Source organism: Gadus morhua, chromosome 6, assembly GCF_902167405.1.
Source record: "Gadus morhua chromosome 6, gadMor3.0, whole genome shotgun sequence".
Lineage (NCBI taxonomy): Eukaryota > Metazoa > Chordata > Actinopteri > Gadiformes > Gadidae > Gadus > Gadus morhua.
The window spans coordinates 2683640-2697267 of record NC_044053.1 but is presented as its reverse complement, the minus strand read 5'-3'; the positions used below and the strand labels follow the sequence as shown (position 1 = coordinate 2697267).

At 42.1% G+C, this 13628-nt stretch overlaps 1 long non-coding RNA gene across 1 annotated transcript; it reads left to right on the top strand.

Moving 5' to 3' along the window:
* Positions 1-5507: 5507 nt before the first annotated feature.
* LOC115545553 (uncharacterized) lies at positions 5508-7624 on the top strand. Its single transcript, XR_003977120.1, has 2 exons — positions 5508-6112; positions 6233-7624. It is a non-coding gene; the product is annotated as an uncharacterized LOC115545553 (long non-coding RNA).
* Positions 7625-13628: the final 6004 nt, after the last annotated feature.

Here is a 13628-nt window from a genome sequence, read left to right as displayed (position 1 = left end):
GCGAGAGGCTGAGAGCAGCTGCTATTCCCACCATCCCTGTGCATCGTCCTCAAACACAGGAGGGCCCCTACACCACCATGCACCCCTGGACCTGTATCCATGGAGACCATGTCCTGACCACAGCTGTAGCGTTAAAGGTGACACAGGTATAATTAGACTCTGAATAATTATGGAAATGTTTCTTATTTTGAAAATTATTGAATATCATTTTGATGTTTTAAAAGGAACAGTGCCATGTCTTCCACTTTCTTCAGCTCTAAAGATTGAGGAAAGGAGGGATGAGGAGACGAAGAGAAGGGAAAGTGAGAGTAAAGAAAGAGGGGACAGGTTTCAGTGTCCCCTATGAAGGACTTAAAAAATACAAAATGAAGAGGTCTAAACTGCATACAAAAAAACATAGTATTTTTGGATGCAATTCATTAGAGCTTGCCCTTTTGGCTTACTTTTAGTGTCCTTATAGAGTTATTTTCATATCAAATTCTTGACCATCTTTCATATATGCATGGAGGTAGACCATATTTTAGCCATATTTAGCTGTTTTAAGATTCCTCACATCAGTTTACTTTATGGAGTTCATCCATTCTTTGAACCAGAATTTGAAACTTTTTGGTTGTTTGTTCTCCATGCATAACATATTGTTTAATTGCAATGTAGTATAGTACAGCCATAAGTGGGTAAAAAAATGCTAAGCAACGTAAAGGTAAATCAGTTAATATGTGTCTTCAGTGATGTTAAGTATAGTAATGTCAATTAACAGGGCAAGACTCGCCATGGGAACGGGATCCGCAAAACTCAATCTCACCTATAGGGCTACCAAAGTTCCTTTGAAAACTTGACCTTCACCCATGATTACATAATTTCGCTTACTTTTCCTCGTGTCTGAAAGCCAATCGTTATTCACTGGCAATTTGCCGATGTTGGTACTTTGCATGTATGTAAGTCAAACATCATATGGCTTCATTATGACAGCTAATAGCTTCTTTAATCCGCTTTAGTTTAGGTTTTACCTTCCTTTTGGCAACATTCAGTGTCTGTAAAGTGCAGAGTGGAAACGACTCTATTGGTGCATTCCAATATTCAATAATTAGAGTATTAGTAACTGAATGCCGTGTTTTGGGGTGCGTTCCAAAAACGGCCTACTCTCCTCCTGCTTGACCACTCCCTGCTAGTGCCTCTCTCTCTGGGGGTGTACTGAAGTTATGGACCGCGCCCGGTGTTTGTATCATGTGTGTAGTGTGAAGCCGCACCTGAGGATGAGAGACCCTGGGCCTTCAGCAGGTCTTAACTATGAGCAGCAGATCCTGGAGCTGGAGCAGAAGCTGGTCCAGAGACAGAACCCGGAGGGGGCGGCCCCTCCGCCCTGCCCCTCCGTGGGGGGCAGCGAGCAGCAGAGTGTGACGGAGGCGCAGCGCAGCGTGGAGCTGGAACGAGAGCAAGGAGTGAGAGCGGGTTTTAAAGGTAGGGGAAGGTTTCACAAACTGTCTGATAAAGGTTAAGATGCAACGTAAATCATGGGAGCAAAGAGGAAAACACGTTGTTTTATTAAAAAGTGTCCTAACAAGATAATCCACAAAGAAAGCTGTGGTCAAATGCTGTAAAAATAAAAAGTATTTGATTAGATTATAAAATGCATGATAGTGACAGGAATGACAAAATGTCACCATCTGGTGGGTGTGGAGATTCAGTAAGTATTGGGTGAACTGAGTGTTTATGTACTTGAGTACTGTAAGATGACTTTACCCTTAACCAACATCCCTCCCTCACTTCAAAACCCTGACGACTTTCTGAGAACATCCACTGACTTTGACTCTTTGTGGCTCATAGCTCAACTGTTGAACACACACACATTGTTTGTCTCATCTGTCGAACGCACACACATTGTTGGTCATGGCTCATCTGTCGAACGCACACACATTGTTGTTCATGGCTCATCTGTCGAACACACACAATTTGTTGAGTTGTGATATCTAGGGTCTCTGGTATTTAACTACTAAGGAAAATTATTCCTACAGCTGATTTTGTCCCATATGTTTTTTGTATGTCATGTACACGAGAGAGAGAAGTGCAGATGCATCGTCTTTAAAGCGATTTGAACTGAGGTTAGTGGTTATCGCAGAGAATATCTAAAAGGAGGAAGAAAAATGTGAAGACTATTACTGTAGCCTTTCACAATCAGCCAATCACCCCAGGAACTGGAACACCTGGATCTGGTCCTCCAACTTCATGATGAAGAGCTAATGGTACTGGGCCCCGTTTCCCGATAACGATGGATCTTCGCTCGTACGATCATTCTCCCGATGGATTTTGCGATCCATCGATAATTTCTTTGTCGCGTTTCCCGAAACTCCTCTTAACGTGAACGCGCATTCGCTGCACTCACGACGTCGATTGTAAGTTGTAACTGTCTACTGACACGGTGCTGAAATGGGCTCCGTAGGAGGGGGAGACGCAGGAATGTCGCAGGAAAATTGTGTTAAAAAGGGTTAAAATATATCCCCATCAAGGACAACAGCAGAGTAGCCTACGAAAAAAATAGACTGCAATTATATGAATGCTAAAGACATTAAAACACAATTGATTAGGCTTAAACCGACATATATCAGTCCTAATCCTGAATGCACTGTGCGTTTCACTGCATTTTCCCTCCTGAAATAATTCCTCTTCACACCTGTGAATAACCCGGGAGACGTCCATGATGAGGAATACAACGAAGCCCACCGTCTGGCCCGGTGCATCGTTGAGCGCACGATCGGGAGGTGGAAGTTGCGCTTTAGATGCCTTCACAAGTCAGGCGGAGGGCTCCAGTTTTCGCCGGCCAAGTCATGCGCCGTGATATGTGTGACGGCTATGTTGCACAACATTGCAGCTAAGGCTGGGGTGGCATTGCTTCAGGCCCGGTTCCAGGACAGAATGCCTTGGGGTGCATCTGAGAATACAGGGGGTGCACCAGTACTATACTAAAACCAGCTACCCAGCTTCAGTTCAGACTTCGCTTTTTTTTACACATAGGCCTTTCCTACCATAGACGCACTTCTGCGTAGTTCTACTGACATGTTGGGACAACAAACAATTACTGTGCTTAAAAGATGGTATCATATCATGTCTTGTGATGTGGAGAACATTTCAGCTGCAACATTAGCTTATTGATATCTTAGATAGCTTTGAGTATGAGATAGGCTAAAACAAAAACATGTGACTGCAATTCAAAAATAACGTTTATTTTTTTATAAATTGTGGAAGGATATTTGACATAACAAATAATTGTACATTGCCACTTAAAAATAAAACAGATTTTAGCTGAACAAGGAAAGAACACTTGAACTTTGAACAAAAACGAATCAGTATAATACTCTTAAAGTTAACACGATTGTAAATAAATACTGTGGCGACTCCTACCCCCCGGGGAGTCTGGGTAATGGGGTTTTCATAATGTTGTTTGGGGAAAAGGGGTTTTATTGTCTTTAGATAACTTGTTTATGTTATTAGGTTAAGTGGGGTTAACGGGTTTGGGGTTCTTTATTGTTTGTGTGTTAATTGTGATGTGTAGTGTGATCGGGACCATTAGTGAGAGTGTTGTGTGTGTTGGTCAGTTGTGCCGTGTTTTCTGTTGTGTGTTTGAGTAAAGGCAGCTCTCGGGGTCGTGCGGTGTATTGAGGCACGAGAGTTGCGCCGCCATTTAAATCCCGTCTCGTCCTTCCCGCGCTGCTCGCCACAATACAATAAAAAGAAATATGGGTTCTTATGAACATAATACATTTAATACATGTATTGGATATCCAACGGATATATAACTGTTGCTGCCGAAGAAGTTCAACGTCACTACCGTGCGCACCATAGATATGGGTGCGTGCATTTTGCACACGACGCCGGCATGACACACGATGCCGGCCGGCGGCCAATCACAGCAGCGCTGATATAGAGCGACAACATTGCAACCTCGAGTGTGATATTGCTTTATGCAACATCGGACATACTAGTAAAATGTACTGTTAATAATAAGAATTGACAATAGATTGTGATTTGTTTGTTTATTTAATCATATAAACAAATGAAATTGCTTCCGGCAGCAAAAATAGATCCCCACTGAGCGGACTGTTGCCAAGCAACATATAAACAAAACACCATACATAAATGCGGAGTGATTTTGTCAGTTTGGTGAACAGTCAGAGAGATGTTGGATGCTCATATCTCAACGGTATTTAATGGAAATTGTCACAAGTTTCATTACAATTTGTTTTGTGAGCAAGTATTTCATTATTTTTATCATTTATAAAAAAAAAAATCTTTTTTATTATTTTTATTTTTTCAATTGAGGGTGCAACAATTTTTTTGGGGGGTGCAATGCATGCTTATGCACCCCCGGCCCCGTAGAACCGGGCCTGCATTGCTTGAACCGGAGGACGCTGAGGACGATGACGACGAGGAAGATCGGTGTGAGGACGGCCTCCCTCATAACTACGCGGCTGGTTTTCATGCGCGTCGAAGAGTGATTGAGACTTTTTTTTGACCCCCTCCACCCTCCCACATGTCACTAAACATTCCCGTCAACGTTACCAATCCCCACCATATCCCAGCCTTTTGCCTGCTCCTTTGCTTGTTTTTTATAATTTATTTTAGGCCTATTTCTTTATTTTTAATTATTATTTTTTTTTTTAATTCAATTTAATTTTTTACATTATTTTATGCTACGTTTTATGAGTAGCCTATGTCAGTCTGCACAAATCCCCCCACTTTCTCTCACACATTTTGAGTGCCCTGCCTGCGCAAACATTTTCTGGACTGTCCCGTTTTATTTTGGCCATTTTAACATCTTTATTAATAAATTAATTAATAATCTTTATTAATTACCAAACTAAGAACATAAAGGCGCAATGCGTTTTAATAAAACGCATCCAATAGACGGAATGTCCGATGGTGACGCCACTGAGGCTATAGCTGACGATGCTCTTAGCGTCCTACGAGTAGGCTACCTACGAGCACCCCTGGAGTCCTCGTTAGCTACGATCGTTTCAAAGACGTTCGTTCCCAACGATGCTTTCGGGAAACGCGGTGAAAACTCTACGATGCCCTTTCGACGCACTTCACGATCCACTTAGGCTAACGAGGCTTTCGGGAAACGGGGCCCTGGTCTCTCTGCACTGGTATGGTCTCTCTGTACTGGTACGTCTCTCTGGTCTATCTCGGATAACCAGTGCCAAGAACACACACTATCAGTGTGATTAACACACATGGATAGAGAGACATCGGTCAGGGACACATTCACAAAAACTGACATACACCCCCCCCACACACACACACACACACACACACATAAACAATACACGCATAATATGAAATACAGACATTCATACATACACATACATATTCACGAACACACACACACACCTGGGGTCAAACCTCCTCTCTCTCTCTCTCTCTCTCTCTCTCTCTCTCTCTCTCTCTCTCTCTCTCTCTCTCTCTCTCTCTCTCTCTCTCTCTCTCTCTCTCTCTCTCTCTCTCTCTCTCTCTCTCCCTCTCACTCCCCTTCACCTCTCTCCCTCCCTCTCACTCCCCTTCACCTCACTCTCTCCCTCTCTCTCACTCCCCTTCACCTCACTCTCTCTTTCTCATTGTTCAACCAAACTGAACTGAGTGTTTATGTACTTCATAAACCCCCAACGACTTCCTGAGAACATCCACTGACTTTCACACTGTGGTTTATAGCTCCTTTGTTGAGCGCACACTCTTTGGGGTTGATGTCTCATCTGTTAAACGCACACACTTTGTTGAGATATCTAGGGTCTCCGATATATAACTACTTCTTACAGCTCATTTTGTCCCATTTGGTCGTTTTATATAGTAACACCATTGTTGATTGTATGTCATGTCAATGAGAGAGGAAGAAGTGAAGTTATATATGGTCTTTAAAGCATTGTGAAGGGAGGTTAGTGGCTATTGCAGAGAATATCTAAAAGGAGGAAGCTACATGTGAAGACTATTACTGTAGCCTTTCACAATCAGCCAATCAGCCCTCCCCCTGTCCAAGTGGCGTTAACAACCAGACACAGAGAGGAAGCTACGGAGCAGATGAAGATGAATCCATGGACCCTCTCTGTGCTCCTGCTGCTTGCTGGTAAGCTGTAATGCTTCTTCTGTTTACTACCGGGAACGTGTCCGTACACAAACTGGATTCAGCTGGCCTGTGAAATGATGAAGGGAATCTGAGGTCTGCTGGTCTGCTTCTGGGTGACAGGTCAGCCCCTGGACCGGAACATGAGATCGTCTACAGCGAGGTCGTTGGCTGAACCAAACTCAAGCATCGACTCCTCTTCCTCCTCCAGTGATGACGAGATAAGGGAACACTGACTTCATCATGTCTGTTGTCTCTCACAGACTTAGTCGTTAAGTCTTGTTCTTTTTAGTTTGTATTTCTGATTCTAACATTTCTGATGATTTCAGTGTTTTATGCATTTGAGTTTTCTCTCTTTAGCGTATGTTGTTATCCGAATATACTCGAGGTTGTCAGAATAACGGTGAGGTTTGTAAAGACTAGTTCTTCTCCATTCTGCTCCTGATGACTAGGTTACGTTTCAAAAAAGATACTTCATATCTAGTTTCCTGATGGAATGGCCGCTCAGTCTTTTATGAGCCTGTACTTCTGTTAGCTTACAGTATTAATGCAATCATATATTTACAGTCTGTGGGTCATGTAGGCTTACAAAAAAAGATCTGTCATGTTCTCATCTTCAGAGGTTGCTGTGTTAAAGTGAAGCCATTTTAAATACTGATAAAGTTAATGGGGGGCAGATAATCATCCTCCCCACTGTGGAGCTAATATAAGAAGGGGGAAGTAGAATTCACTGAAAGTCAGCAGGAACTTTGTCTGCTGCCATGTGTGTCGAAGTCATTTCTGCTCCGAATACTATTATTAAGATATCAGAAGTCAGATAGAATTGAATTAAAGTCTTTTTGTGAAGCATCTGTGTAAAAATACAGGTATTATAGGTATGCATAACCCAATTTAGACATGGAACAAGCTCTTTGGGAACAGTATTAGACCGTTCAAGTAGGCTATTAAACAATAAAAGTTTAATTATTACCTTATTCTGAGCATACAGTGTATTTTCATTTTGATACAGCTGGCCTAATGATTTCTCAATGCAAATCGGTATAGTGAAGGGTATTTGATGATGTTGGACTATTTTAATTCCAAAGGCTAAGGGAACCTAATCAGGATAAATATCCTGGATCCATGAAATAATTGGCTTTTAAAAAAAACACTATTTTAAGGGATAACATTTATTTATTTACAATACATTATTCATTCAAAAAGCAAATTGGTGTCCTTAAAGGTTGGATTTTTCATCAATGGTTTAATTAAGGCATTAAGATCAATTTCCGAAAGATGATTTTTTATTCCTCTTTTATAACTTTAGCATTGCATGCCTAAAGTTATGCCTACAACTATATATAGATATAGATATAGATATATATAGATATATATATAGATATATGTGTGTGTGTGTGTGTGTGTGTGTGTGTGTGTGTGTGTACACATATGATACACACATATATACATATTGTTTTTACTATGCACTTATTTAATGTATTTCATGATGTAAATCAATAAACTCAGAACATGTCAGCAGCTTGTCCGCTCTTTCCTCCGTGTTGTCCTAAAGTCTCCACCACGGTTTCCTGAGCTGCATGAGGAGGCTCCAGTCGCTCAGAGAAAGGAGTACAGATGTACTCCTCCCCACCGACGCAGGGGGGAGAACCAACCTGCAGACATCAGACATCAAGACATAGGCGATTGCCTTGGGCGATAAATGTGTTGAGGGCGCCCTCTACACTGTAAAAAGAGTAACATGCGGTTGTTCATTCAAACTAATAACTGTCATTGAAAACAGGATACAATTATTGATTTGATTGTGTAACTCATTCTTTATGCATTTTGAGACACCAAGTTTGATTTAAACTGAACTAAATATACGTCCAATAGACACAAACAAAAGTTTTAGATTTCTCACAAACAATTATTTTTTATTCATGACCTGCAGGTATTATTTTTAGTTTGAGTCAAATTTGAATTTGCACGTTGCACAGTCGGAGCACATTCAGGTCCCAGTCTCAGAACGTGATCGAGAGCTCTCTTTCGGTCGTTTTCATCCTTGGAGGATTTCGTCGAAACATGAATGTAAGTAGCAAAACAGTTGCAGATAATCAATGTTTTAGTATTTTGTGTTGTTTTTTTGTGCAAAATTGCCGTAGCGGGCTGTGGCACGTTCCAGGCAGGCTCTTGGCTTGGCCTTAACTGTTAATATGAGCAAGCTGACGTTTGAGTTATTATAATGCATTTACCGGTAACGTTATGACAATGATTCGCTCGCTAACATCCGGGGCAGCTAGTGTGGCTAGTAGCCCACCCACATACTCTGCTGCACGTATTAGCTTCACCTAAGGTCTGTCATTGGGTGGAGAGAAAACACAGACTCTCTCGCTCTCCACCCAGCAACGTTTATTTATTTATTGGTGTTGTATTATGTGCTCTTCAGAGAGTAGTAATTGTTTGTTTTATTTTGTATGGTTTCAGAAACACGTGGTCGCTCTCTTCAGTTCCATGCCTGTAGCCTATATCTTCATCCAACCTGAACAGTTAATATCTTGCATCTACACTACACACACACATGCTTGTGTGTGTTTGCGGCATCTATTTTTTACTTGACTTGCATTTCTTAAAGATCATCACAGTTTATATCCGTGCAGAAAACTGCCCTTTTAAGGGTAGTCTTTATCAAGATGGCATCTGGACAGTGAGATTCCAGTCGCCAGAGGATGATAAAGAAGTACCAGTATGTTGGTTTTTAGAAAACATAGAATCCTGCCCTCATGGCCCTGTCCTGCTTTCTCTATCCTCTTCTTTCCCACCTCTCATTCTCTCCATCCTTTCCTCTGTTCCCCTCTCCCCTCTCCACCCTTCTCCTCCCCTCTCCAGCCTTTCTCCTCTTCTCTCCACCATCTCCTCCCCTCTCATCTGCTCCTTTCTCCTCCTTTCCATTCTCCTCCTCACCTCCTCTCTCCTCCCCTCATGTTAAATATGTTACGGTTCATATGTTAAAGATGAATAAATACATATAAAGTTATCTGTTGGCCAAGTGTCTTTTTTTTTTTAAATGTGTAAATGATAGTTTGGTCATATGTAAATAAATTAACTGGTATCAATGCAAACATTAATTCATGTTAATTTAGTTGAAAGTAGATATATTAGTTTGGTTCAACAATTTAAATGTTGAGAAAATCATTTGGATCAAGGCAAAGATTTAATGTTGGGTCAAGTGCAGCATTATTGTTTACATCAACATTAAAATAATCAGGTCATAACAAGTGACTCAATTTAGATTCAGTGAAGTCAAATATATTAGATGTGATATCTGGACATCATTTTTTTTAATTTGAGCACGGTTATACTTTTTTCAGTGTAGTGGCATCCTCAATTCCCACAAATCATAGAATTTGAACAACAAGCAAGATAATTAATGTTTATTAAACATGATCATCCTAGTGCGCAATCAACCACACATTTAGTTGTCAACCAGATTATTAGATTAAATTGCTGATTTTTGTAAATCATTATCCAATGGTTGCTGCATTGATCAACCTCAAGGTAGGCCTACATTGATTCTCAAAATGAAGAGGTCTAAACTGCATGCAAAAAAACATATTCTTTTTGTTTGCAATTCATTAGAGCTGGCCCTTTTGCTTACTTTTAGTGTCATTATTAAAAAAAAAAAAACGTTTTGTTCGTTCTCCATGCGTCACACATTGTTTAATTGCAATGTAGTATAGTACAGCTATAAGTGGGTAAAAAATGCTGAGCAACATAAAGGTAAATCAGTTAATGTGTCTTCAGTGATGTTAAGTATAGTAATGTCAATTAACAGGGCAACACCGAACGGGATCCGCAAAACTCAATCTCACCTATAGGGCCACCAAAGTTCCTTTGAAAACTTGACCTTCACCCGTGATTACATCATTTTGCTTAAATTTCCTCGTGTCTGAAAGCCAATCGTTATTCACTGGCAATTTGCCGATGGTGGTACTTTGCATGTAAGTCCAACATCATATGGCTTCATTATGACAGCTAATCGCTTCTTTAATCTGCTTTAGCCTAGGTTTTACCTTCCTTTTGGCAACATTCAGTGTCTGTAAAGTGCAGAGTTGAAACGACTCTATTGGTGCATTCCAATATTCAGTAATTAGAGTATTAGTAACTGAATGTCGTGTTTTGGGGTGCGTTCCAAAAACGGCCTTCTTTCTTCCTGCTTGACCACTCCCTGCTAGTGCCTCTCTCTCTGGGGGTGTACTGAAGTTATGGACCGCGCCCTGTGTTTGTATCATGTGTGTAGTGTGACGCCGCACCTGAGGATGAGAGACCCTGGGCCTTCAGCAGGTCTTAACTATGAGCAGCAGATCCTGGAGCAGCAGCTGGTCCAGAGACAGAACCCGGAGGGGGCGGCCCCCCCCGCCTTGCCCCTCCGCGGGGGGCAGCGAGCAGCAGAGTGTGACGGAGGCGCAGCGCAGCGTGGAGCTGGAACGAGAGCAGGAAGTGAGAGCGGGTTTTAAAGGTAGGGGAAGGTTTCACAAACTGTCTGATAAAGGTTTAGATGCAACATAAATCATGGGAGCAAAGAGGAAAACACGTTGTTTTATTCAAAAGTGTCCTAACAAGATAATCAACAATGAAAGCTGTGGTCAAAAGCTGTAGAAAATAACAAGTAGGCTATATGATTAACTTATAAAATGCATGATAGTGACAGGAATGACAAAATGTCACCATCTGGTGGGTGTGGAGATTCAGTAAACTGAGTGTTTATGTACGTGAACACTGTAAGATTACTTTACCCTTAACCAACATCCCTCCCTCACTTCAAAACCCTGACGACTTTCTGAGAACATCCACTGACTTTGACACTTTGTGGCTCATAGCTCAACTGTTAAACACACACACATTGTTTGTCTCATCTGTCGAACGCACACACATATGTTGTTTATGGCTCATCTGTCGAACGCACACACTTTGTTGAGTTATGATATCTCGGGTCTCTGATATTTAACTTCTAAGAACAATTATTCTTACAGCTGATTTTGTCCCATTTGTTTTTTGTATGTCATGTAAATGAGAGAGAGAAGTGCAGATGTATCGTATTTAAAGCGATGTGAACTGAGGTTAGTGGTTATTGCAGAGAAAATCTAAAAGGAGGAAGTAAAATGTGAAGACTATTACTGTAGCCTTTCACAATCAGCCAATCACCGCAGGAACTGGAACACCTGGATCTGGTCCTCCAACTTCATGATGAAGAGCTAATGGTACTGGGCCCCGTTTCCCGATAACGATGGATCTTCGCTCGTACGATCATTCTCCCGATGGATTTTGCGATCCATCGATAATTTCTTTTTCGCGTTTCCCGAAACTCCTCTTAACGTGAACGCGCATTCGCTGCACTCACGACGTCGTAGGATTGTAACTGTCTACTGACACGGTGCTGAAATGGGCTCCGTAGAAGGGGGAGACGCAGGAATGTCGCAGGAAAATTGTGTTAAAAAGGGTTAAATATATCCCCATCAAGGACAACAGCAGAGTAGCCTACGAAAAAAATAGACTGCAATTATATGATTGCTAAAGACATTAAAACACAATTGATTAGGCTTAAACCGAAATATATCTGTCCTAATCCTGAATGCACTGTGCGTTTCACGGCATTTTCCCCCCTGAAATAATTCCTCTTCACACCTGCGAATAACCCGGGAGACGTCCATGATGAGGAATACAACGAAGCCCACCGTCTGGCCCGGTGCATCGTTGAGCGCACGATCGGGAGGTGGAAGTTGGGCTTTAGATGCCTTCACAAGTCAGGCGGAGGGCTCCAGTTTTCGCCGGCCAAGTCATGCGCCGTGATATGTGTGACGGCTATGTTGCACAACATTGCAGGTAAGGGGTGGCATTGCTTGAACCGGAGGACGCTGAGGACGATGACGACGAGGAAGATCGGTGTGAGGACGGCCTCCCTCATAACTACGCGGCTGGTTTTCATGCGCGTCGAAGAGTGATTGAGACTTTTTTTTGACCCCCTCCACCCTCACACATGTCACTAAACATTCCCGTCAACGTGACCAATCCCCACCATATCCCAGCCTTTTGCCTGCTCCTTTGCTTGTTTTTTATAATTTATTTTAGGCCTATTTCTTTATTTTTAATTTTTTTTTTTTTTTTTAATTTAATTTAATTTTTTACATTATTTTATGCTACGTTTTATGAGTAGCTTATGTCAGTCTGCACAAATCCCCCCACTTTCTCTCACACATTTCGAGTGCCCTGCCTGCGCAAACATTTTCTGGACTGTCCCGTTTTATTTTGGCCATTTTAACATCTTTATTAATAAATTAATTAATAATCTTTATTAATTACCAAACTAAGAACATAAAGGCGCAATGCGTTTTAATAAAACGCATCCAATAGACGGAATGTCCGATGGTGACGCCACTGAGGCTATAGCTGACGTTGCTCTTAGCGTCCTACGAGTACCTACGAGCACCCCTGGAGTACTCGTTAGCTACGAGCGTTTTCAAAACGTTCGTTCCCAACGATGCTTTCGGGAAACGCGGTGAAAACTCTACGATGCCCTTTCGACGCACTTCACGATCCACTTAGGCTAACGAGGCTTTCGGGAAACGGGGCCCTGGTCTCTCTGCACTGGTCTCTCTGTACTGGTACGGTCTCTCTGTACTGGTACGTCTCTCTGGTCTATCTCGGATAACCAGTGCCAAGAACACACACTATCAGTGTGATTAACACACATGGATAGAGAGACATCGGTCAGGGACACATTCACAAAAACTGACATACACCCCCCCCCACACACACACACACACACACACACATAAACAATACACGCATAATATGAAATACAGACATTCATACATACACATACATATTCACGAACACACACACACACACCTGGGGTCAAACCTCCTCTCTCTCTCTCTCTCTCTCTCTCTCTCTCTCTCTCTCTCTCTCTCTCTCTCTCTCTCTCTCACTCCCCTTCACCCTCCCTCTCCCTCTCTTCATCTCTCTCTCTCTCTCACTCCCCTTCACCCTCCCTCTCCCTCTCTTCACCTCTCTCTCTCTCTCTCTCTCTCTCTCTCTCACTCCCCTTCACCTCTCTCCCTCCCTCTCACTCCCCTTCACCTCACTCTCTCCCTCTCTCTCACTCCCCTTCACCTCTCTCTCGCTCTTTCTCATTGTTCAACCAAACTGAACTGAGTGTTTATGTACTTCATAAACCCCCAACGACTTCCTGAGAACATCCACTGACTTTCACACTGTGGTTTATAGCTCCTTTGTTGAGCGCACACTCTTTGGGGTTGATGTCTCATCTGTTAAACGCACACACTTTGTTGAGATATCTAGGGTCTCCGATATATAACTACTTCTTACAGCTCATTTTGTCCCATTTGGTCGTTTTATATAGTAACACCATTGTTGATTGTATGTCATGTCAATGAGAGAGGAAGAAGGGAAGCTATATATGGTCTTTAAAGCATTGTGAAGGGAGGTTAGTGGCTATTGCAGAGAATATCTAAAAGGAGGA